At 27.3% G+C, this 13548-nt stretch overlaps 1 long non-coding RNA gene across 1 annotated transcript; it reads left to right on the top strand.

Moving 5' to 3' along the window:
- The first annotated feature begins 5685 nt into the window (after positions 1 to 5685).
- On the top strand, positions 5686 to 7907 carry LOC110012608 (uncharacterized). Its single transcript, XR_016067272.1, has 2 exons — positions 5686 to 7418; positions 7522 to 7907. It is a non-coding gene; the product is annotated as an uncharacterized LOC110012608 (long non-coding RNA).
- Positions 7908 to 13548: the final 5641 nt, after the last annotated feature.

Here is a 13548-nt window from a genome sequence, read left to right as displayed (position 1 = left end):
CTGTGCATATGTGAAAAATATCACATCACATAAATCCTCAAATATCAAATATGCACTGAATGTGATTCTTTTGACAAAAAATTTAGTTGAAAGACAGTTATAAATAATAAAGTGTAAAATTTTGTAAAGTTGAATGGTAAATTTACACAAAATAAATTTAGATGTTAAAGTGTAAAAATAATCATAGTTCGGATGGTAAAGTATAATTAACCCATTTATGGTTATACAGAAATGAAAAGAGTTATATAAAAGACAATTGTAGTTGGTTTTACTTTACTCCACCTATTGGAATTTGATATAACATAGAAACCTTTATCTTGTGGCCAAAAAAAAAAAAAAAAAAGAACATCTTTATCCATACGAATGTTGGATGATCGCGTTTTCTTCTTTTTGGCATTTTCCTTCATAAATAATGACACGACGCACACACACTAATCTCATTCTCATCTCGTATCTAATTTTTCTTTCTTCATTGATTGATGTATGCTGCACTCTCCATCTTAAACCATTTCTTATTTGTTATGATTAGTAAATTAGTCAAGAAGATATAAGTAATGTTACATTAACTTTTAAAATGAACTATAAATTTAAGATTAAAAACTCTTAATTGTCCCACAAGTAGTAAGTTCAATTTTAAACATAACAGAGGGAATTTTGATCGTTTAATTATGGGGAGAGGTGACGACTTTATTCCTTTGACAACTAAGCTCTATAGTCTAATAAATATGACACACTAAGAACATAATGTGCTGGGAATTGCAAATCTGATAAGAATTTGGCATGTGCGCCTTACATGAGCCCTAAATTCGACCAAACTTGCAAATTTGATAGAGTTGATGGATTTGAATTCCATGTGGTGGTTCAAAAAGAAACTACAATTACGGGTTCTCCTTAATTTAAGGATTGGGTTGCTTTTTATATTCTAATAGTAATACTTATTTGACTTGGAATTTAATTATAATTATTTTTTTAAGTTCACAATTATTAGAAGATTATTGCTTAGCACAAATCAATGAGGAATTAATGGCCCCAAATGTGGGTTCAAAGGGTTAATGACTAAAATTCCAATCAATAAATGGGAAGTTCTACGCAAGTAATGCTTCATTGATGGGATGTTTTCCTTGAAAATAGGATATCTATGCGTTTTTCTTTTGTCTATTTTTTTTTTTTTTCTAGTGAATCACTCCAATTATATTATAAAGAAATAATTACACTTTATTTTTTCTAAAATTTAGTGTAATTATACGTAAATCTTTTATAATTTGAAAAATTATGTCAAGAATCCCTAAAGTTTGCTTTCGTCTAACAAATAAGTCATCCGTTAGTCAAAATTCATTAAATTTGTTGATATATTGAAGTTTTTTTTTCTCTTTTTTTTATTAATATCAGCAAATTCGATAAAATTCGACTAACGTGGGAACTTATTTGTTAGATGAAAATAAATTTCAAAGGTATAAGATGTAATTTTTAAAATTACAAGGAATTTACGTGTAGTTACACCAAACTTCAGGGGAAAAGAGTGTAATTATTCCTAATTTAAATTTTAACCATTAATTATCAAATATCAATATACAATATTTATAACTGACTGATAATTATTACTACAGGAAAGCAACAACTACATTTAATGTAAATCAACACCTATTCATTAATGAAATTTCATAACCTTAGCTGGCAAACTAAGCTAATTAAGTCTCATTTACGGACATACATCTATGTTTTTTTCTTTAAAAAAAATAAAAATAGGACATCTATGTTTTTTTATTTTTAATAAATAAGATTGCCCCTTCATTTGTTTCATTATAATATTAAAAAATTATATATTTTTACACTTATTGCAAGTGTATATAATATATAGTTGTGTATAAAACATAAATATAATAATTTTTGCATCAAAATAACAATATAAAATTTATATGAATACGTTAATTTGTAACTAGTAATGCTTCAAGAACTAAAATATATGCATATAAATTCTGTAATTATTAGTTGTTTGTCCAAAACATCATTTCTTTTCATATTTAAAATGTTATAATAATATTATTATTATTTTAAATATTATTTAAATTATAAAACAGATGTAGGTGGATCGATCCATGTTCTTTTGTCTATTTTCCAACTAGTAGTGATGGGCAATAATGTCTAACTTAGTTGATAATATTGAACCTTTTTGACCAAAATATATGGATTCGACTCTCACCAATATGTAAATATTAATTTACGGTATTTATTAATTAATTATACATATTTAATATTAATTGTTGATGATTATTAGTCATCGATAATAAAAATTTTATATCGTAATTGGGATTTATTTACACAAAATAAATGAAGAAAATAAAACAAAATAATGGTCTAAGATGGGCAATCTGTGTCCATGAAACAGTGCTAGCTGTGGGCTACCGACACTATTAAAAGACTTGTCTATATGCGGACATGACAAATCAAAATGTGGGTTTATTTAGAAAAATGGCCTTCTCTTTACCGGACAACCAACGTGTTACATCACTTGTCTTGTTTCTTCATCATGCATGTCTGAACTAGACTTGATTCAACGGATTTAATCTGTTTAACATGAGTTACAAAATATTTGTTGTATTTTCTGGATTCGCTTGCGTAATCTGTAAAATAGAGCACGTGAACAACATCGGGTTAGGATTTTATTATAGTATTTTAATACTTAAGTCAGTAAAATTATATAGAGAATAAATAAATTTGTAAGAAATAATGAAAATAAACAAAGTTGTACTTGAGACATAAATGACATTGTTATAAGTATGATCAAATTGTACTGATATTACACGCGGACTGTTGATACAGAATCGATTGTGTGGTCATATTAAGTCCGTACATGATTGGGGTCATCGGTATGACCCAATAAGTATGACGCATGCGGGTCCCAGGTCATTTTAGACATGAAGCGATATTTTGAGGATTTTTTAAATATCATTTCATGCTTCTTGAATATAAAGAAACTATTAGAATATATCATAGGAATAAAATGTAAAATGTATATATCTTTACTTTTTTATATACTATTACTTATTTAATATAAAATTATATTCTCTAAATAAATTAAGTGTATGTTATAATAAATCTATAACTTTTTCTATGATTTAAATTACATTACATGATTTTTTAATTACTATAATAAATACTTGTAACATAATTAATTAACTATATAGAAGCATCTAATAGACTAGCTACAGTATAATTAACCCAAAATATAATATTTCTTACATAAACTATTTTAATTATTTTCTTAATTTATTTCTATTTGTATTGTTTATTACTATTCACCAAGAATATGAATCGTTGATTACAAGAAAATATTGATTCAATACTTTTTTTTTTTATTATTATTATTATTGTTATTATTATTATTATTATTCCTCTGCATACCAATCATAAAAATCAGTAGAACAAAATCATTCATTTCAATTTTTTTTTAAAAAAAAATCCATTTCTAAATCTATTTCTTCTCTATTCAAATTCATTTTTCCAAATCACCCTTTACTGACAAGAAACATTGAAGTACAAAAAGTGCTGCACTCTTCATAATTCTTTTGTATTTAATTGCAATTTTACTCTCATAATATATATATAATGTTTTCAAGAATCAGTCTCATGCTTATGGTAATAATCAATTTTGGTATCGTAACTTAACAATCGTCCAACTAATTAAATATTGATCACAATGTTAAATTGCAATTTTAATCCCAATTATAGAAATTTTTGCAATATCGATCTCATATTTTTTAAAATAATCAAACAATAATCGGATACTTCAAAATAGTCTCATAAAACTTGAACTAAATGTACATAAATATTACATAATACAAGTTTATAATTCTCATAACACAAATACAATATAACAAACTACCAAAAATTTAATTTCGATTAAAATGCAAAAATTCAAAATATTTTTGCAATTTGTTTTTTTTTTTTTTCTCCTAGGTAGGGTACGAATATCCTCCAAAACAGGGCTACCTTGATCATGTGCTTGAATTTTTAGATTTTTTTAAAAAAGTAAAAGTAATGAACTATTATTTTTTTGTGTAAAAAAATTGAGTGTAATTATCAATATCAAATATCTATATCTAAAAATTATTGAAAACTATAACAATCATATTTGTACTAATCTTTAAATCAGATAACTATATCTAATCAACAATTATTATTAATTAAAGTAGAATAATTATCCTACACATTGATGGGGTTTGAACTCATAACCTTATAGTGCAGGATTAGAATTTTAACTTATCGGTGGGATCAATACTTCACTAACAGTTAGTAAGACACACGTGACTATTCCACTCAAAATTGAGTAGTAATTTAAACAATTTTTTTCTTTTACATTACCAATTAACTATATATTATATAAAAGGATTAATTACACTTAAACCCCATCTGAAAATTTTAAATTATATTTTTTTTCCAAAAAAATTCTAAAATTATACTAATGCCCTTTCCAAAATTTCATTGTTTACAGCCGGCCCCTTTCAATTAGATTTGCAAGAAAAATATTGACATTAGCGAAAAAAAAAAGCGTAAAACTTTTAATTTTACATCTCGTTTAATGTTCTCATGTAATAATTTTGTACTTATATGTGAAAAAATATGAAGATCTTAACCTCACTACATATATATAATTATATTTATCCCCTTATAAGTATAAAAATATACATTAGAACATTAAATGAGAGGATAAATAAAAAATTCATGTAAATTTTTTTTTTTTTTTTTTTTTTTTGCTTATTCAGCAATTTACGTCCAAATTATAATGAAAGAAGACAAGATATAAATAGAGATTTTCTGGATGAAGTCTAAGTATAATTTTAAAATATTTTTGAAGGAAAGTGTAATTTTCCTTTTTAAATAGGGTCTAAATTATGTAATTAATCCTATATAAATTATTGAACTATTTTAACAAAACATCCTATATTATTATAAGACTAAAATTGCAATTAAGTGACTCATAGTCATAGTAAAGGTACCATGTAATATGAGTGAATATGACATCATTGATTTGAAGAGAGCTTTTCCAAGGCTTTGAAATTAAAGTTTTTTAGTCCATGATTTCAGCTCGTGTCCTTTTTGAAGTAAGAAAATTTCCTTGACAAACCCTAATTAATTAGTTGAACCTAATTTTGTCAATTATAATTAAATTTAGATGGCTTACGTGATTGATTTGATAATTACTAATTTAAAATTTGGTGACATCTCTTGCCCTAATTATGTTCTTCTTCTTCTTCTTTTTAACTATTTGTCGGGTATCAAATTATTACTTTGTTTATTTTAATTATCTAATAATTTGATTCAGTTTTAATTATTAAATTTCTATGTATTCATAATTTAGTGATTTATGATTGTCATGAATAATTAGTATATATAACTTATAAATTATATATGCATAAATGCATGAACATGCATAACGATAATTTGATTAAAAAAATTATTTAATTTACAATAAATTAATTTAAGATAAATATCGATTTTTATTTATTTTTTGTTAATATTATCAAATTCGATAAATTTTAATTGAAGAATAAATTTATTTATTAAATATAAGTAAATCTCAAAATCAATAATATAATATTTTGAATCACAAAAAATTTACTTCTAATTATTTCATATTTTAACATATCATACTCCGACCAAATATCTAAGGAAAAAGGTAACATTTCTATTTAAAAAGTATGTATGGCTGCATCGTTCACTTCTCTCCAGAGGACTGGTTGTAAAAAGCAGACAGTGATTGCCCACAATCTCTGACGATATAGAGAGAGAAAGAAACATACATGTGTATACATATATATATATAGAGAGAGAGACAGTAACAATTAGAATAAAAGATTTAAAGAAGTAATGGTCAAAGAAAACCCCACCACATATTCTTTTCCTTTTACTGCACACAGTAGCAGTATACCAGTTCCAGTTCTCCTCACTGCATCTATACATACATACCCAGGACTTTCTCTGTCCACTCACCACCCCCACCCTACGTGGGGAGGACTGAGGAGGTATCGCAGACCTTTTGTGCATATGTATATATACAACATGCGTGTAAGCATATATAGCTTTCTGATCAGTATGACCTTTTGAAACTCGAAAGAAACGTCTTAATGAAGAAGCTGTCGTTTGCATCATTCCAGATTTTGCAGAGATCTTCCCGTCGCTTTCTCTGACTCTCATGAAGACAGCGACCCGCCATTTTTGCTTTCTCTCAATCTCCACTCCACCTATATATATGTATTACATATATATATATATATATATACTACTGTAGTTTCCCATGACTCTCTCTCTCTCTCTCTCTCTAGTTCTTCAATTCAAGAAAATCAGTAAGTTGAATATTTTATTTCTGTACTTGTCTTGCTTGATCATGTCAGGTATATATATATATACACTGTTTCTGCATTATAACATTCTTCATTGCATCTCCTTTAAACGCAATAATGGGCAGCTGTGGTGAGTTTTTAGGTGTAGCGTGATGAATATTGTGGTTTTTAATATGTTAGGCCTGTGATTGGGTTATTTCGGATCCAACCCATAATGGGTTCTGCTTCAATTGTAGGTAGCTCTTTTAGGGTTAGGGTTCATGCAAGCATATGTAGATATTGTTTGGGATTTTTCCACCTTGAGGTTTTAATCTTTATATGATTTGATGTGAAGTTTGGGAAAATCTTTTAAGGGGTTGAGGTCTATTTCCTTTTTTAGTTAGGAAAAAAAATGGGAAATTTGAAATAATTGTAGGTATTTTGAGGAAAAATTGTCAGATTTTGTTAGTATATGCTATAAAGGTAACTAATTTCACATAATGCAGTAATCTAAAAACTTAATGCATATTATAATCTTTAAACCTTTTAAAATTAATCTTTCCTTTTTTGGGTTTTTTAGTGGTTATTTAAAGATTTTCCTCCTTAAATTTTGGAGCATTGTTTGGCTAAGAAAGACATTGATTAGCCTCCTATGATAGTGCATTAGCAATTCTTGTTAATGTATAGATTAATTCCCTGTATTTTTCAAGTTTTGTTGAGTTTTCATGCTCAACTATTTGTATTAATTGTTTATAATAGTTCGAGAGAGCTTCCTTCCGTCCACTCATGGATAGGTGAAAGGGTTTGAATTTGCTGCCGCCTCATCCGCCCAAACGCGGTAGTAGAGATATAGGACTCGATACTACTGTGAATGTGTGAATGATGCGGGAGCTAAATTTCACCCTATTCTTGTCTTTGCTTGGACTGAAGGGAGCTCCCTTAAACTAATTTATGACAATCCTTCTTATCATGTCTCATTTAATTCTCTATTTCACAATTGAATTTTGAATTCTGGTCTTCATAGGTTTAACCATTGGCTGGGAATTTCAATTTTGTACATGAGATTAATTAAACACGTTTGGTGCAAGAGCGGCAACGGTAAACCCCTCTCTATGACCCTTGTACATTGATGCAACAATCCGTCTTCAAAACCAACGACTAATAATAACTTGTCGGTCCAAATTGCAATATTTCATGGAAGACGGATGGTCTCTATTGGTCCACCACAACCGTTGTTTGGAGTCGTACTAGGAAAGCCGTCTGCCTGATTACCGGCAGTTGGAGGAATTCCAGAGAGCCGGAGTTCAAGATCAGGTTCTATTTTATGGTGATTGGAAATTTTTGGTCCATTGCCTCTAGCTAGCTCTATTGTTTCCATTGGTCGTACGTAGTTACTTATGTGAAGAAAGCTGGCTCATTGCCAAGAGTGCCAGCTATAATCACCCCAATCAATACGATCCTTCATCCATCTTCGAACATTACTTATCTTGTTTAAGATTCATCTACACTTGTAAATCCCAGAATTCTGGACTTGGATTTGACATGGTTTTCTCTGCCTATTCGTCAATATTAATGTTATCCTTGTCACTCTTGCATGTGTACCTGTCGGATTTCCGGCAAGTAATGTTGTTTTTTTAGCTATGTTAACTAGCGGTCTTAATTCTTGTTCCTTTTGTCCATATATATATGCAATCTGAAAACAAGAAGATGACTTCTTTCCAGGATCATCAACCTAGGTACTTAAAATAAAGTCCTGAGTGGAGATAGATATGACATTAATTAGTACCTCGATTATGATGGATTAATTCGATCAAACTTGATTAAAATAAAAGGAATTTCATTGTTAGTTCCACATCCACTTCTTGTATAGTTCTTCAACACCTATGTTCCGGAAACTTAAGAATTATAATTTATTTGGGTCAAGATCACTTGTACACGTTTCAAAATGCCTCGATCGGTTTGAAAAGATTGGATTGGTTTGAAAACAAATTTACGTTTGCTCTTATTAGAGTGGATTCCATCAATCTAAAATCCTTCGATGTTTAAGTTGGATAGGAGTTTGGGAGTCTAGGTTACAATAACATAACATAAATTGAAAGAGTAATTACATTTTTTAAAATACGAAATTACATTTTCTTCAAAAAAAAATTAAAATTATAGTTGCAACCTTCCATGATCGACAATTGATATATACGGGTCAACATCTAGTCATAAAGATTTTCATGATCGACAATTGATATATACGGGTCAACATCTAGTCATAAAGATTTTCATGATCGACAATTGATAATTAAAATGGGTCATTGGGTCAGACTGATCTTATGAGACTCGACCTGACTAAAAAGACACCGGCTTTGTTTGGTTTTATATTTTTACTTTTTTCAAAACAAAATAAAATACACTTAATATTTATTTTTGTGTTTTTTTATTTTTCAACTTTCTATATATATATATAATATAAAAGAGACATGTTTTGGCAATAAATAGTAATTTTTATCTCCAAAAAATACAACATTAAACATACATATTTATATAAAAAAAGATATGATTTGACAATGAACCGTGATTTTTGTCTCTCAAATCCCAACATCAAACCTACCACCACTTATTTTAAAATATTTTAATTACCTCAAAACACAAATCCAAACATATCATTTATTTTCAACACACACTTATTTATCTATATTTTTCTCTCTCTATCTCTAAAACACAAAACAAAAACATTCAAACTACAAATCCAAACACAATGGCCAATTTTTGTTGTATTTTGCCATTTCTTGCTTTCCTAGGGATATATGAATCTATTTTAATGAACAACTACCCCAACAATAATAACTAAGCAAGATTATGCTGCTTGCTCATTTATTATATATAAATCAAAATAACGAGGATGATCTACATTATAATTTAATATAAGTAATTAATTAGTATTAATTATTTTTCATTTGTAGTGGCACTAATTAACCTACTGCCTATTTCCTCAACTGGTCTATTGTGCAGCCTACAATTGTTGGAACTTGAAGCTTAATAATTAATAGTTAATTATCTATGGCTGCTTGTTGTCCACATTATTAAGCTTTAATGCATTGCATATGGGCTAGTTAATTAAAGTGGTGACCAACCTTTACATTAATTAATTAATAATAATAATTAATTAACGCACTTCCCACATTCGCATGATGATTAATTAGGTGCATATTATATATATATATATATGTATATTTCATTATTCAGATTTTTATTTTAAATTTATAATTTTCATATTTTATATAATTTTAACAAAAAGTTTTGTAATACACAATTGTTAATTTCACCACTAATTTTTATTAATGACAATTGTTGCAAAATAATTCTCACTATTAACTAAAACTATGAAAAACTCTCTATTATATATATATAAAGAGTATATATATATTTTTTTTAAAAAAATCTAATTAATTAATTAGTGAAAGCGGATATTGGAGAAATGAGAGGGTAACTTCACCTCGTTTGGTGTTTGATGCTTTTCTAACTTTAATTTCTACACATAATTATTTACATGGGGGCGATGAGTGTACGTGTGCTTGTGTAGGAAAGCACACCAATTCTCCAAGTTTTCAAGAAACAAAAAACAAAAAAGTGGAGTTCATTGTGTGGATCGAGAATCTAAGTACAGTTTTGGTTCTTGGTTTTCTTGTACTAATTATTATTATTATTCCATGTATTTGTGTGTGGTGGGGTGGATACCTCTTTATTATTTTATTGTAATGTTGCAGGATTTCTGGAATTTGTACTTTGTAGGCTTGTTAATCTATCTATCATGTGATTTTGTATAGATTATGTTTTTTCAAAAGTGTTTGGTTTACAACAAGTGGACATATATATAAATATATGGTAAAATACACTTTGTCCCCCTAAATTATTCGTCATGTGATATTTATTTTTTAAACTAACAAATCCAACAGTTACTCCCTTGGTTGAACAAAAATGCCGCTCATGCTTTGAACAATTATATTATTTTTAATTATTTTTTTTTGTTTTCGTGAATTTAGTCATCTTTTCAAAGGAGTTCACCCTTATCGTTGGTGGAGGCGAACTCCAGCTAATAAAAAATTAAAATTGCGAAAATTGAAATAACGTATGACCAAAATACTACTTTAAAAAGTTTAAGAATAAAAATGCCAAATAACTTAAGTTATAAGATTAAAAATACATTTTATCCTTTAAAAAATGCCTTAAATTGCAATAAGAATATTCTCACTAGATTATAGCTTTTAGCTTTTAGTTTAATTTAAGAGAAGCATAAGCATAATTAGCATTGTAATTCCAAACACCTTATTTATGTACTTTAATTTAAGTTATAATCTGAAAATCAGTTAATTTAAATTTGTGTAAACAGCCCCATATTGAGGCTCAAGGCCTTAGAGAAGAGGGATAACTATAATGTCTGGAGTTTGGTGTAATTATACAAATATTTTTTGTAATTTAGAAAATTATACTTAATATCTTATATTTATTTTTGTCTAATAAATAGATCTCTTCACTAATTAAAATACACGAAATTTATTGGTATTAGTAAAAAAAATTGAATATAAAATCCATATTTACCATCGATTGATTTATTATTGAATTATTGCAGTCAAATAAATATTTTTTTGGCTAAATTACTCTTATAAAGGTAAAGATATACCCCTCGCATGCATTTGTATATATAAAGATATATAAAGGTAGTTTGATAAAAAAGAAAAAAGAAAAACATTGACTTGCAATAGTAATAAGTCAATTAGGGGTACAAATATGGATATTTATTTATTTATTTATTTTTGCTAATACCAATATATTTTTACTAACGGATGATCATTTTATTAAACGAAAACAAGAGTCAAGGTACTAAATGAAAATTTTCAAACCTTAGGAGAGGGCAGTGCAATTATCCGTAATCATAATTAAACTTTACTGTGACAAATGTTTGGCAAAATTACATTTGGTCTTTTTTGACAAATTTAGTCATGAACATTTCACATTTGGTTCTTTTTTAATAAATTTAGTCATATGTTAATAATTTTGGTCCCCTTCAAACTGTAATGGATCTCAATTTTGGTCTTGTAATTATGAGTCATTAGGACTAAAATTGTCAATATAGGACTAAATTTATCAAGAAGATCGAATGTAAGATTTTTAGGACTAGTTTGTCAAAGAAAGAATTAAATGTATAAATAAAATATGTTACAAGACCAAAAGTGCTAATGACCTAAAGTTACGAGACAAAAAATATAATTTTCCCCAAATGTTTTTATCTTATCTAAAACCATAGCAGATATTTAAATATGGGTAATACTTAATTTTTGTATTAATTTTAGTTGATTGTGATCAATAATATTAATTTACTATAATTTTATAAGTTTATTTATGATAAAAAAATACTTTTTTTTTTGTAGTGATATGTATGTATGGATCTTGGGTTGCTTAGGTGTACTTTTTGAATATAGTTTGGGGTTGTACATGCATTATTTTAAAAAAAATATATAACTTGACATAAAAATATATAGATAAAAATATCCATTATGTTCACTAAATAATTATTTATTTATTCCACTAAATTTGATAATAAGGTTAATATTTTGAATGTAATTACAATATGTATTTGTCTAATTAATTATGAATTAAAATGCTGTAGATGTAATCACTATTTCTGAATTCAATTATTTTATAATCAACTATAAAATCATCGGGCCAAACTGGGCCTCATAGTTTAGAGCCCAAATAGCTTAAAGGGTTTGGATGTTTGGGTTCGAATCCAATTTGAGCCCATTAGCCCGTTCGATTCGATACTGAATTTTATCATTAATATTAAATTGATAATGTAAGTCCTATAATTGCTAATTATACCCAAATTTATCATTAAATTGCTATACGGTAACTATTAATTTTGGTCCCTAAAGTATGTGATTTATCCAAATTTGGTGCATCTTTTTCCTCTTTATTAAATTTAGTCCCTCAAATTTAAAGATTTCATCAACTTTGGTCTTGCGGAGTTGGAATGAGTCAAATTCATGCCTTCAATTTAACATGTAAGGTGAGGCCATTAATTTGTTAAGGTGAATGTTGGTTTGATTCTATAGCAACACATTCATGTATTTTTTCAAACAAATTCATTAATATTAATGAATTTTTAATGGAAGGATCAAAGTGGATAGAATTTCTAAATTTAAGGGATTAAATTTGATGAGAAAAAAATATGAGGGATCAAATCCGAATAAATGGGATACTTGAGGACCAAAAGTAAAATTTACCCAATTGCTATGTATATATTTCCATAATATTAAAGGAAATTATGCTGACGCTCCTCGAAAAATAGCCAAATTACGCAAACCATCCTCAACTCTCAGGACTCACATTGCAGTATTTTTAAACTGTTACATGTCTTACATTGTCCTCTGTTAATCTTTTTTTGTTCGAAAAATATTAATGTCATCGTCTGAATTATGAAATTTCAATTTCCCCGTTTGATTCTTAGGTAATATTTTGACAAACTTTTTATGAACGAATATACCCTTATAAATGGGGAATGTGATATTTCATACAATTTTGGGGAGTTTAGACATAATATTTCCAAAAGATTGATATTCTATTATTTAGACTACCCATATACATAAAATATGCTCCAACAGCTAATATATGTTACGCCGTAACATTGAGCTATGAAAATATGCCCACCCATAATCAAACATATAAAAAAATTCAATAATTAACTATATTTGTTCTATGATTATTAATCATTAATTTTAAAAATGAGGCTAAAACATTAACATAAAATACAATAATCATAGCTATTATTGTATGAAAAATCTCTTCTTTTTTTTTTTTTAAAGTAGTGAGATAAAGTCTAGTGTTTGGGCTTATATGAGCAATAATAAATAAGTTGATCAAATTAAATTGAGTAAATTACAATCAACTACAACAAAATTTAGTATAATTGCTATTCTCGAGGTTTGAAAATTTATTATTATATTTAATTTTAATAATCATTCAATGACTAGTTTAATTTAACAGTCTCTATTAGATTTTAATTTTTTTTATAGTAAATTAAATAAAATGTTCTTGTAGACTAAATAAATGTTTTTGTTTAAAATATTTCAAAATTTTCATCCGACCCCGTTCCTTTATTTATATATATATTTTCAATTTTTTGTTTTTAGAAATGCATAAAAACAAAATGAATAATTTCGGACATTTATCTAAAGAAATA

Source organism: Sesamum indicum, linkage group LG9 (genome assembly GCF_026168435.1).
Source record: "Sesamum indicum cultivar Baizhima isolate 11 linkage group LG9, ASM2616843v1, whole genome shotgun sequence".
Lineage (NCBI taxonomy): Eukaryota > Viridiplantae > Streptophyta > Magnoliopsida > Lamiales > Pedaliaceae > Sesamum > Sesamum indicum.
This window is presented reverse-complemented; position numbering and strand designations above follow the sequence as displayed.